The sequence below is a fragment of the Chionomys nivalis genome, chromosome 1, assembly GCF_950005125.1.
Source record: "Chionomys nivalis chromosome 1, mChiNiv1.1, whole genome shotgun sequence".
NCBI lineage: Eukaryota > Metazoa > Chordata > Mammalia > Rodentia > Cricetidae > Chionomys > Chionomys nivalis.
Window position 1 is genome coordinate 85,601,953 of NC_080086.1, and position 13,476 is coordinate 85,615,428.

At 39.0% G+C, this 13,476-nt stretch overlaps 2 pseudogenes; both read right to left on the reverse strand.

The window, feature by feature from the left end:
- Positions 1-6,749: 6,749 nt before the first annotated feature.
- LOC130879567 (60 kDa heat shock protein, mitochondrial-like) lies at positions 6,750-10,535 on the reverse strand (annotated as a pseudogene).
- Positions 10,536-10,838: 303 nt separating this feature from the next.
- Positions 10,839-12,271, reverse strand: LOC130879632 (RNA-binding protein FXR1-like; annotated as a pseudogene).
- Between the last annotated feature and the right edge of the window lie 1,205 nt (positions 12,272-13,476).

The following is a 13,476-nucleotide window of genomic DNA, read 5'->3' on the forward strand; positions in this document are numbered from 1 at the left end:
CAACGAAGAAAGTTGCCAAAAAGGCCAGTTCCGCATTCCCGGCAACTACTGCAACTTCCTCCCCTGTTGCTGCCAGCTGTCCAAGTCCCCGCCTAAGCATTCCAGCTTTTGACCACACTTGGGCACAAACCCACCTTGTGGAGGACACGACATCACCCCTCACATACAGGTTATATAATCTCCCTGGTTTAGTTCTGGCATGTGGCTTCTCTGGCCTCCATCTTTGGGACTGGAGAACCTACCCAAGAGTTGCTCTGTTCAAAGCTGTTGCTGATCTTTTTCAACTAGGCCTGATATGGCTTACTGCATTTATGGAGAAACCTATTATTGGTGGGCAGAAAATCCATTACTACCCTAAATCAACTCTCTAGTGTGTATTATTTTTAGAGAAAAATCAAAGTTAATATGAAGAAATATCAGGAGATACTGTCTAAATGACATTTGAATTGTAGTATATAAACACACTCACAGTTCATGCATGTTCTGTTGTATAAATATGGGATGGCTGTACAATAAGATGAAAGATGTACATAAGAGAAAGATGGTATAAATCAAGAGGATGTGAGTTCAAATCTTATTTGATTGTCTTAGATGTTAAGTAGCTTATGTAGTCAGCTAACAACTTTTTTTATCTGTGTGGTGCACATGTTTACAAATACTTCATAGGTACGGTAAGGAAAGAATTAGAATATGTATAAAGTATCATGCACAGAGCTCAGCAATACTAAAGTCTTTATTATTTTTTACCATTGATATTATAAACATATAGGTTATAGACTTATTAAAAATGTTCAAGTTCATGATGTCTAATCTAGTTTTGAACAATTCTGGTACTGGCCTTGAAGCAGGGAGACCGGTTTTATTTATTTTATGCCACATCTTTTCTATTTTTTTGTAAATGTAATAGACATTTTTAACTGCAATATCTAGAAACTGCCTTTCACTAGTAATTCCATTTTAATAATAGTTTCTGTTTGAGAAGTGTCTCATGTAGCAGAGGCTGTCCTTGAACTCCCCATTGTCCACCCGCCAAGTGCTGGAGCTACAGGTGTTGGTACCCAATTTGGAAAAAAGCATTTTTTAAACACAAACCTGTTAAAAATTTTCAGTTATTTTTGTTTCTATTTTATTTACTACTCTGCATATCATATGTGTCTCAGCTCTCTATCAAGGGAAGTAGTTAAGGTCTTCCACAAGAAAATAATAAAAACAGCTTTCAAACTGTTTCAAAGGCGAAAGGTAGCACAGAAGCCAAAGACACTAAAATATTCAGACTGGTCCTTTTGCCACAATGGAAAGTTAGCCAGTACAGTTAAGAAGCGGAAATCTATTCAGGTAACCGCAAAAAGAAAAAGCCACCAGCTGTAAGCCCCCAGCTGCAGATGGAAGAAAGAAGACCGCCGAAGAGGCATCTCCATCTTCTCCGTACTGTAGTTTCTGTGAATGACCATTGTCGTGTCTCCGGTATGGGATCACATTGAGAAGAAAGGACGAGATCATCACCGTGACCACACCGCAAGCCTCAGGAAAGCCATTGTCTGCTTCTCGTTGGAGGCACATTGTTCAACATTTCACCGAGGAAAATATCCCTTGGCATTTCAGGGGCTGAGCTGCATCTCTGACGCTCCCTCAACTTACAGTTATCGGCTCGTGAATCCCATGGTTATTAAAAGGTGGTACCTCCCTGGACATCTGCTTTGAATGATTAACATGTACAATAATCTGTGCATGGAAGTTACTTAAATGAGGAATTATGATGTGCCCACTTAGAATGAGTAGATTTCATACTGTGGAATAAAACCCTATTTAGAAAATTTAGACAGAATTTCATCTCTGATCTCTCAGTAACCCCCTCCACTCCTGACAACAGAGCCCCTGTTGCCCTGACTGGCCTCAGACACCCTATGTAGACAAGGATAACCTTGAACTTCTGTCCCTCCTGCCAGCACCTCCTGAGTAGGTCTTGTTTTGAAGGTGTATACCACCAAGCAGTTTCTGTATAACTTTGTCTAATAGGCAAGCACTCTGCAAATTGAGCTGTATCTCTAGACTAGGAGCCAAATTAAATGTTACCAGAAGACAATGTAAAGTTTAGAGTGAATCCTAATCTCTTTGGATGTATACCTTGCTCAACCTGGATGTAGTAGGGAGGGCCTTGGCTTTCCACAGGGCAGGGTGTCTTGCCCTCTCTTAAGATTGGAGGGGGGAGATGGGGAAGGTATGTGGAGGGAGTGGGAAGGAAATGGGAGGAGGGGAGGAAGTGGGAATTTGGACTGGTATTTTTTTTAAGTAATAAAATAAATTAGTGATAATAAAAAAGAAAATTGTGGTTTTTGAAATCTGGTTAATATATTTTAATTAAAAATATTTTATCTCTTTGTATTTGGGTGTTTTGACTAAATATTTTTCTGTGTACCATATGTGTGCCTGGTCCTCACAGAGGCCAGAAGAGGGTGTCAGACACCCTGGAACTGGAGAATTTGTTAACTGTCATGGAGTACTGGGGAAAGGAACTCAGGTATTCTGTGGGAACAGCAAGCACTGTTAACCGCTAAGCTATCCCTCGAGCCTATATATACACATACATATATACACATACAGACACAGATGCACATACAGACACAGATGCACACACACACATATTGAGATAAGGCCTTAATTTGTAGCTCTGGCTGATTTGGAGCTTGCTATGATTTCTAGACTGGCCTAAAATTCACTTGGATCTTTTTGATTTATTCTCCCAAGGGCTGGAATTGCAGGCATGAGCCACCATAATACACTCCTACCCTCTGTCTCTCTGTCTCTCTGTCCATCTCTCTGTCTCTGTCTGTCTCTCTGTCTGTCTCTATGTGTGTATATGTATGTGTGTGTGTGTGTGAGAGAGAGAGAGATCATACCAAGAAGATAAAAATAAACAAAGAAGCTCATGTACTTTTTTTTTCAAGGAGCCCGTAAAGGAAATTTCTTTACTAAGATCCTTGTAGAATAAATGACATACTTGGTGTTCTCAAGTTGCTCAAGAGTAGCGTACAATGGGAAGCTCTCTGTAGACCTGTGGGACAGGTGTAAGGCACTGTAGTTTCTTGCAAGAGCTCTTTCAGGGAGGCATCATCTATCCCTGAAGAGAGATCAGAATGTACCTGCAGTTCCAATTCCATTGCCCAGCCAGGGTCTTGAGACTTCAGACAGGGAGGTTTTTTTTTTTTTTTTTTTTTTTTTTTTTTTTTTTTTTTTTTGACAGTGGGTGAGGTTATAGACTTATGTCTCTGACTAACACAGATGAGTTTGCATCCCAGTGACATTCCATATTCCAGCGAGGGATGCTCAGGTGATGGGGTTTGCAGTTGTTAGCTGGACTTCTCTAGTTCTCTGAAGCCACAAACTACTTCCTTGGGAGACACAGAGGTACCAGCCTACCTTCATTTCTTATGGTCTTTTAAAGGAGAGGGACTAATATTTGTAAAAGACAAACAGCTCAAAAAAATCCAAAGTCTCATAATATCTAAGAACTTCAGTACAAGTGGCTAAAGAATAGCATGTTTTCTGTATGAAATCATGACCAAGTGCGAACTTTCTGAAGTCTTGATTTTTTGCAATTTTGTTAAAACATACGCACGCATACACACACACACACACACACACACACACACACACACACACACACTAGATTTAACTACATGAAAAGTAGTTATAAGTTTAGAGATATGTCTCTCTTATGAGAGAGCTGCATTTCGGTAAAGCCTAACAGACAATAAATGTCACTTAGTTACCAAATGCTTATTCGTTACTATTATTAGTTAGAAAATATCCCCAGAGATGTTTGCACACCCTGGAGAAGTGTAATACAACATTAATCTACTGCCTTTCTTTAAAGGGAATAGAGTAAGAAGATTATTTTCTAAGCCTCCTCAGAAATACCCTAAAACTCATTTAACTTCAAGTTTACTTTTTAAGATTGATAAAAAAAAAAGGGGGGGGGGAATCTGGCTCACAGTCTGAATCATGCTAAAATAAACTAGTAATTTAAGTACAGTGTTTTCCCAAAGCCTGATTAGTGGCTGGTTTAACTTTAGCTCCTAAAGTACATGTGTGCATTTCATGTATTGATGACTCTTTTAATCTTGTAAGAACCACATCCAGCAATGAATCACATTTTCGAGTGAATAATTCAGTCCTGACGCCAACCTCAGAGGGGGAATATTATGGTCATGCTGTCTGAGCAGTGTGGTAGCTATGGCTACCTATATAATTCTTCCCAATGGAAAAAAAAAAGTGACAATGACATTAAATTTAATCAGGTTTCCCTTTTCTGTGGTTCCCACTGGGATGAGCCACTAGTGTCCTGCCTGAAATATTCAAAGGCCTTCCTGAGTAGTTTGCATGTGTTCATGTACTGCGACAATGTCCTGCTATTGCAGAACAATAGATCTGTCACATGGTGCCCTTGTGACTGGGTGTGAGGCTAGCTAGCACTGCTGAGCACAAGGCTTAAGGGCTGGGCTTTAATCCAGGGAACATCTTAAGTCTCAGCAAACACCAGTAAGGAAATGTACACAGATACTGAGTGCGCTGGCATAAAGAACTGTGTTTGCTAAACAAGGATGTTGCTCAGATTTCCAGCCTCACTTCTTGTAGGCAGGGGACCTGGTGCTGAAGCTCTCATTGTTGAAAACCTTTGAAAAACTAACTAAGCAAATATTTAGAAACAGAACTCACATCGGCACCCCTGTACTTTTGCAGAACTCAGTAGCGAGCACTTCCCTTTAAATTATAAACAGACCTAATTACCAAAGGATGAAAATTACCAAGAGAACTCTGATTGCAGTCTTACGTAAGTGTCCACGTTGGATCTATGGCATTCATCTAAAACATACCTCGTTGCTCATAACGTTGGTACTTGGAGAAACAGAACTGCAAATTAATTTCTATCTGCCCCCCTCACCAGGAGCATAAAGCCAATCAACCACTAAAAACAAAAACCAGTTCTATATTTCTAGAAAATAATTAAAAATTGTACATAACACTTTTTGCTGTGTAGACAAAGTAAGCCCATCTTGGGCTATGTTTAATACTAAAACCTGACCGGAAAAGTTTTTAAATAGGGTTAATATACTCAGACATAATATTACATAACTAAACACAGTTATATTTATGTTGTACAGTTAGAATATAGTTTATGTATCTCTTTCTACAAATACATGTAACAAAATCTGTAATGGAGGTGGAAATGGAATATGTGGTAAATAAAACTTTTCTTTGTTTCTCTTATTTCTCCTTATTTTTATTTATTTCTTCTTATTTTTTTCTAAGTGCTAGCTTGCATTGAAATCAGGCTCTTTGTCTCAATCAACAGGCATGTTTAATTTCTACGAACATCAGTACCAAAACATGAAAATTATTAGTTTACTGCATAGTTGAAGGGGAGATAGATTCTTTTACAGACTTATGTTTTAATTCATGAGGTAGATGTTTGAAGATGGGTAATTTGAAATTGTTTCTAACGTCAAGATCATAGTCAAAGAAATAAGTTCTCATGGATGTATCAGAAAATCTTTTGCTAATGACATATCAGCGACCTCAGAGTCATGGAGGAGTTCAAGGTCAGCCAGTGAGATGCTCGCAGTGGTCAGCTAGTTTTGACTGACTGACACTTGGTTTTTAATCTTTGAGAATGTGATTTCATGTTTATCAAACTTTGACATAAGGCATTGTGTACAATATAGAAATGGGGACTCTGTGCTATGGCTTTCCAAAATAAACTTGACACACAATGTATTGGCATCCTCTTTAGGACAGATGAGTGTCAAAGGGCAGGAGGTCAGGAACGAACGGTCTTGCTGAATAGGTTTCAGTCAGGGAAGGCAGGTTCCCCAAGAGAAACACCCTTCCACAGAGCCTCACTGTGGGCTCTAGGCTTCGCAGTGCAGCGCTCTCCACTTCCCTATTGTTTGGTGGCAGGATGCTAGAGGGAATCCGTAACTTATACACTTACACAAGGGTGACAGAAAGTCATTATTTAGTGGAGAATGGAGCCCAGAGGGTCTTACCAAACCGAGAAAAGACAGTAGTAGGTGAAGTTTGTCCTTTTTCATGTTTGCTTCTTTCTTTTTATGCTTTGAGACAAAATCTCATTATGCAGCCCTGCCAAGTGTCTTTACCCATGTAGTCATCTTGCTAGTGTTCATTAAGTTAAAAAATGAATATTTAATTTTCTATAACCTAGAACTCTCCCATTCCCAGTGTTCTCTTTTTTAACATCTTTTCTTTTGGTTGATAAATTCTTCTTACTTGGGGATAAGACTTTGGATTTTATGGCATTACCCTGATATCCCTGTTTGTGTATTTCTTATTGCTTTTTGAAAACTTTGAACAAAATTTTCTTTACAGAGTTGGGTGCTTTTCTACTTTGTACACAATTATTCTTCTCCATAGAAAGCTGCTTTTGAACTTCTCATCTGGTGACAGCAGACACTAGCATCCTAACTGTAACAGGATCATGGTAGTGATGCTTCAGTGTTCTAAGTTGAAAGTAGGACCTTGCATCAGGAATGTAAGATTTATTTATTAAAAAACACAAAATAATTTTTTTGTAGACATGGACAGTGACATCAGTCAGCTATTATATACTGTCAACTGAAACCAGTAACTGATAGATGGGCCAATCTTGCCTTCAGACATTTTCTTTAACTGAATTTTCTGAAGTTATTGGGGAGGAATGTACTTGAGTTTCCTTGAGCTTCCTGTCACAGTTACAGGGAATGACAAAGTTCTGAGAATTCAGACATGTCATCTCTCATTGTGCCCATCTTAGGTTTCTTTTTTACTTTTATTATTTCAGGTATTTATGTTACTATAGGTTCTGCTATAGTTAATAGAAAGGCCTTCCCATTGCAGCCAGTGAAGCAGCTCTTACAGCCTTTGTTGGATCAATGAATTCTTTTCCTACTATGTTCACCATGCTTCCAAGCATAGCCATCATAACCAATTCTGAGAAACTCTACAGAATTTTCTTAACTCTCAAAAATCCTTCAATACCTAGTTCTTTGCAATAGACACTTGGGGAATTTTCGGTACTCTTTGAATAATTTGTACACCAACTTTTTGATCTTCATTAGCAGGCTTTAATGAGTATAAGGCTGGAATGAAAAACCAAAACAAAAAAAGACTGGAATGCATCAAAGCAGAGAGCAGCCCCCTCTAAAACAATGCCTTCTGCAACAGCTGCTAACATAGCATCGAGGGCATCTGTAACTCTTCCTTCTCATTCACGTCGGCACCACTTGTCCCTTCCGTCTTCAGCAGAGATATTCCTTTTGTTCATTTTGCCCTTCCTTCTCATATTCACTAGTTGTGGTGTCCAATGCTCAGTGATTTCTTCAATACAGTTTTCAACTTCCTTTCAAAAGCATGGTGCCATCTTTGGTGACAATGACCTCTGGGACTTTCCCTAAGTCTTGAAAGTCTTCAAGATTTAGATTCAGCACTTCTTCTCCAAATACTGCACCACCAAATACTGTAGCAATAGACATATCTTTAAGCTGATTCTTTCTATTGTCCTTAAACCCTGATGCTTGACTTCTGCCACCTGAAGATCAACTTCTGCCATGTTTAAAATCAGTGTACTTAGTGCTTTCCCATCAGTATCTTCAGTGATTATGACCAGGGTCTTCCAGTGAGTACTGGCAATTTCTAGAGAAGGTACAATGGACAGAACACTAGAAATTTCCTTTCTACTCAGTTGTGTTGCGGGAGCTCCTTCCACTCCTTCAGCCAATAGCTTCTGAGATACCAGCCCATTGGGGCGTGATCTCTCTTTCTTTCACTGTCCTAGACAACAGCCCTCTGTACAATCAGGAAAGGAGCCTAGTCGACGAAAGCAGAGCTGGAAGACAGAGAGAGCAAGCAAGGGCAGTTGCTGCTTTTTTAAAGAAAGAGAAACCAAGCCCCAATGGCCTGGTATCTCAGCAGCTATTGGCTGAAGGAGCGGAAGGAGCTCCCACAACACAGTTGAAGATCAAAATTTTGGGATTCATATTTTTGACATTTTAATGTGTTAGTAAATATGTGAAATAGGTCTTCTGTGGTGGTTTGAATAAGAATGACCCCCATAGGTTCATACATTTGATACTTAGTCATTAGGGGGCTGTACTACTTGAGAAGGAATAAGAGGTGTGGCCTTGTTGGATAGGTGTGGCTTTGCTGGAGGAAGTGTATCACTGGAGGTGGGCTTTAAGGTTTCAGAACCCCAAGCCAGCCCTAATATCTTTTTTATCCTGCTGCTTGTGGATCTGGATATAGAACTCTTAGCTACTTATTCAGTATCATGTTTGTCTGCATGCCACCCTGCTTCCTTCCATGATGATAATGGACTAAACCTCTGAAACTCTAAGCAAATCCCAGTTAAATGCTTTCCATTATGAGTTGCCATGATTGTAGTGTTTCTTCACAACCATAAAACATGACCAAGACATACTCTATAAAACTGCAATAATAATTTCTTGGTGTGGGAGAATTGTCTGTATTCTGTCAATCATGTTTTAAATAAATGCTGATTGGGCTGGCAGGAAGTATAGGCGGGAAAACCAGACAGGAAGTAGAAATGATACAATGAGAATAGGAGAATTCTGGGAAGGAGGAAGTTGATTCCTTCCAGTCCTGTGCAGACCACGGAGGAAGCAGGATGTGACCTGCCAGGTGAAAAAGGTACCAAGCCATATGGCAAAAATAGATCAGAATAATGGGTTAATATAAGCTACAAGAGCTAATAATTAGCCTGAGCTAATTGAGCAAATCAGCTTTATAACTTATAGAGATGTCTGTGTGATTTTTTTGGGGGGACTTGCCGGCTGTGAGGTATTGGGAGGGACAGAAACCCCAACAAGCAGGCCCTGTTTGTGTTATAATTTCTAAGTTATTATTCAGTGTTTTGCTATCTTTCATTGTGATGACACAGTTCCTTCCAAACTTTTTCACTGCGTCAGAAATGGTGTTTATGTTTCTCCATCTCCCTTTGCAGAAATTGTAGCAATATGAACATTTATCACAGGTTTAGACTGTTTTCCAAGCTCAGGAATTATAGCATCATTAGCCAGCATGGCACATTTCCTGATTCCCACTGCTTTTGCTGCATTACAGGTTCTCTCTAAGCACTCCATGCAGTGGAATATTCCACATCAGTAGCAGTGGTGTGTCAGCCCCAGGCTTGTACCGTCTTTTCTTACTTTGGGAATTCTCCAGGTCTGTTCATAATCAGTGCTTTCCCCTTTGGTTCCACTATCGAGGCTACAGCATCACCAAGGTTCAGATAGCCACACCAAGTTTTGCATCCTTGGTCTGGGCCTGAGTGAGATAAGGAGCCAGTGTTTGGGAAACACTGGTCTCATCGGTGCATGCAGTGAAGCAAGCTGTCAGCAAGAGAGTTTGCTTCTTTGAGACAGGGTCTTTTATATGTCTGTCTTCTCTAGAGATGTTTACATAGCTGAGGATGATTCTGAGCTTCTGGTCCTCCTTTATCCATGGTCCCAGTGCTAAAGTGACAGGTGTGTGCCACTGCCTCTAGCTGTCTTGTTCCCTGCTTTAAAAGCCTGACGACAGCCTCTTTAGGCATATTGCCTTGTGGATAAGCTTCCACTAAGGTTGATCAGAGTCACTTTCTATGGCTTGAAACCAAAAATCACAAATTTTGCAAAGTAATAACTTTTTTTTTCAAGACACGGTTTTGCTGTGTAGCCCTGGCAATCCTAGAAGTCGCTTTGTAAACCAAGCTGGCCTCAGACTTAGAGATCCAATTGCTTCTGCCTCCTGAGTGTTGGGACTAAGGGTGTGTGTCACCACACCTGGCTCTAAAACAATAGCATCTTTGTGTTCTAAAAGAAGTAAGAACTAGTCTCAGAACATATTTCTATTAAAGAAAGTAGAAAAACATTAAAGTTTACATGGTAAGTTGCAGAGTTAAAGACAAAGGCATAGGCTGCCAAGCCTCATCACCAGAGTTTCATCCCTGGGACACACATGGTGAGGGAGAGAGTGGATTCCCTCAAGTAGTCCTTGAGTCTCCACATATATGCTGTGGTACAAGTTCTTTCCCCCACTTCTTCCTTTTAGTAAATAAACAACAAAATAAATAAATTCTCATTGCATAGATCTCACACTGTCTCATACTTGCTGTGTAAACCCACCGGATAGCTTTGCTGTGAAAGGCTGGTAAAATTCTCCTTGAATCCATCTGGCCTTAGCCGGAAGGATTTCTATCAGTACTTCAATCTCATATGCTATGAGTCTCTCAAGGTTGCTGACATTTTTGCTTAAGTTTGGTGGTTTGCCTGAATTCATCTATTTCTTTTAGGTTTTTCATTTTAATGGAGTACAGGTTTTAAAAGTATTTCTTTATATTATTCTGAATTTTTCTAGTGTTTGTTGCAGTTTCTCTCTTAATGATTTGGGTCCTCTCTTACTTTTGGTTAGTTGGGCCAAGGGTCTGTCAGTTGTGTTTATCGTCTCAAAAAAAGCAGCTCTACATTGAGCTTACAGTTCATGATCCTAGAGAAGCTAAGTAATAAGGCGAACCCAAAGAAAAACATATATTGACCCACCTGAAAATTGGAATCAAACAAAAATTTACAAATTAAAAAGAAATTTAAAAAATCTCAAGTATTATTTTAAATAACTATATTATAGTATTAAGAAAACAAAAAGCGCCAAAAATATGTATTATGCAATAAATTGTGTTTGAAAATGAAAAAAAAAAGCAGCTCTTGCATTCATCAATTCTTTGTATTGTTTTCATTGTTTCTATTCTATTGATTTGTGATCTATTTTTTTTTTATTATTTCTGGCCTTCAATTAGATTTAGAAATGATGGAAGATTTGCCACCACGTGGTCCACCACAACCTCGAACCCCCCCCCCCCCCGAAAACACTTCTGCCTCTTCCTCCTGGGCGTCTCCTGTCTCGCTGATGCCGAGTTTCTCGGTTATCTTCTCCTGCCAACGACCAATCACTCAGCTCATCTTTACGCTCAGATTCTATTTCGGAGGGGTTAGACAGTTCAAAATTTGTACCATAACCGGAGGTGTAATTAGGGCCCCGATGACCTCTGCCTCTTCCACTATAAGACCTAGAACCAATCTGTCGCAGCTGTTCATCAATCTGCAGGCATTCCATTCTTAATTGTTCCACTTCCTTTAAGTAAGCAATGTGATATTCTAGAAGAACTTGAACATTTCCAATACTTTCTTTAGTGCCGACAAATACAAATGGAACTGTTCCATCTTCTCTGGGTAGTTTATTTTCATTGTCTCCTTCAATTCTTACTCGAACCACACCAGATTTATCCACTGTTTCTTGAATAACTTTGCCATTTTTTCCAATAACTTTTCCAATAAGATTCCTGGGAACTTGAATAAAATCTTCCATAAATTCCAAGAATCCCCTAGCTTTTTTTTTCAGCCTCAGCACTCTCTCCATAGATTCTAAAAGTTCCGGTATCTTCATCTAACTCAATGGCAGTTACTCCAGGAACCTTCCTAGCTTGTTGCATGTTACTACCATGTGTTCCTATTGCCAGGCCCATTAAATCTTCTCTCACAACAAATTCTTCATGAAAAGCTGCTGCAAGTTGTTTTGTGCATTCTAAATGCTTAGTGGCCTCTTCATTTCTGGACATAAGCATCAACTTTGTCCGAATACTTCGCAAATGCATATCGCTTAAGATATTTACTCTCTTCACAGTTGCTTCACTGGCCGACAGTATCATTAGCTGGGTAGTTTCAGGATGGTAAAAAATTCTGCACGCTCATATGGCTTTCTTAAAATCTTTATGGGCATTTTCATTCGCACACACCTCTCTCAAATTCTCAGGAACATCCACTGTGCACTTAAAGAAGGTGTTTTTTTTTTTTTTGACAGTTTTATTTTGATTGACAGGTCGAAGTCGTTCAAATGTGACTATTTGATTGTAAGTGGCATCACAAGCAGCATATTCAATGATATAAAACTCTCCTTTCATCATGCGAACTTTAGCTAGCCACCATCCACATGGCTCTTGGTCATTTGCTCTGGAATATACCTCTACTTCATCTCCTTCACTAATTTCTTTTTTTATATCAGGTGATGGTGGTAATCGAACTTCATTAAAGGGAACCTGGCGTTCTGGTTGCCAATTATTTTAAAAAAGAACTGTGAGGGAGTCTTCATGGACATCTTTGATAAATCCCTTGTAGAAAGCCCCGTTGGAGCCGCGAACCTCCACCGTCAGCTCTGTCATGTTGGAACTGCAAAGGCCCTGGATTTTGTTTCTTAATTTACACATTTAGCCAGTATCTTTTGAATAAAGAATTGAGCCAATTGATATTTCAAGCTATTATTGAAATATATGTATTAATTGTAGCCATTTTACTGTTGACTTTTATCATTTGTGCTCTCAGTGGTACTTTATGTTTTCATAATGGTGGTATTGTATCTCTTTCCAGTCTCTCTTCTATGCTCATTTTTCTTTAGCTAGAAATAATGCTTCCTGTGTTTTCTAATGTGTGGTTTAGTTATCCATTTCTTAGGCTGCTTATATTGTGAGACATTTTGTTTTTCTTCAATTATAGCAGATAGTTTTGCTGGATATATTAGTCTAGGCTGGTCACCATGGTCTTTTAGGACTTGGAATGCATTGCCCTAGCTCTTCTGGCTTTCAAAGTTCCTATGACAAGTCACTTATTATTTGGTTGGGTTTTCCTTTATATGTGACTTTATATTTTTTTCTTCTCCACCTTTAAATACACTTCCTTTGCTTTAAGTATGATATATTGTGGGGATTTTCTTTTCTGGTCTTCTCTATTTGGTGTTCTGTGTGCTTCTTGCATCTATATAGGTGTTTTTTTTCCTCTTAGTTTAGGAAAGTTTTCCTATGATCTTATTGAAGATCTAGTAGTCCATGAAAGTGGTTTTGGGTTCTTGTTGCTCATCTGTGCCTATAATTTGGAGGTTTTATCTTTTTTCCTGGTGTTCCACATTTCCTGAATATTCCTGTCCTGATTTTTAAAAATTTCATTATTCCTTGCTTATTTGGTCTAGACCCTCTATTGTATCTTTATGTCCTGACATTCTATCTTCTGCTAAATTCTTTCTATTTGTAATACTTTCCTTTGAATTTTCTAGTTAAGTTATTGGCATTTTCAATTCCATCTTCATTTCAATGTGAGTCCTCTTCAATGTTTCTATGTCCTTGCCAAATTCCGTTTTCAAATTCTGGACCATCTTTGTCATTTCCACCAGCTTTATGGTTGTGTTGTCTTGGGCACTACTCAGCTGTTTGTTCTCCTTAAGCTCTTGCTCCTAAATTTCTTTGAGTTGGTTTTTTGAATCTTCCTTAAGCTCCTTGAATTATTTGATGTTTATGATTCCTCTTTTAATGTCTGTGTCCTGGGATTCATCTAGATAATTTTCAAATATTCTACAAGACTGGAAGATTTTAGAGATAAGATA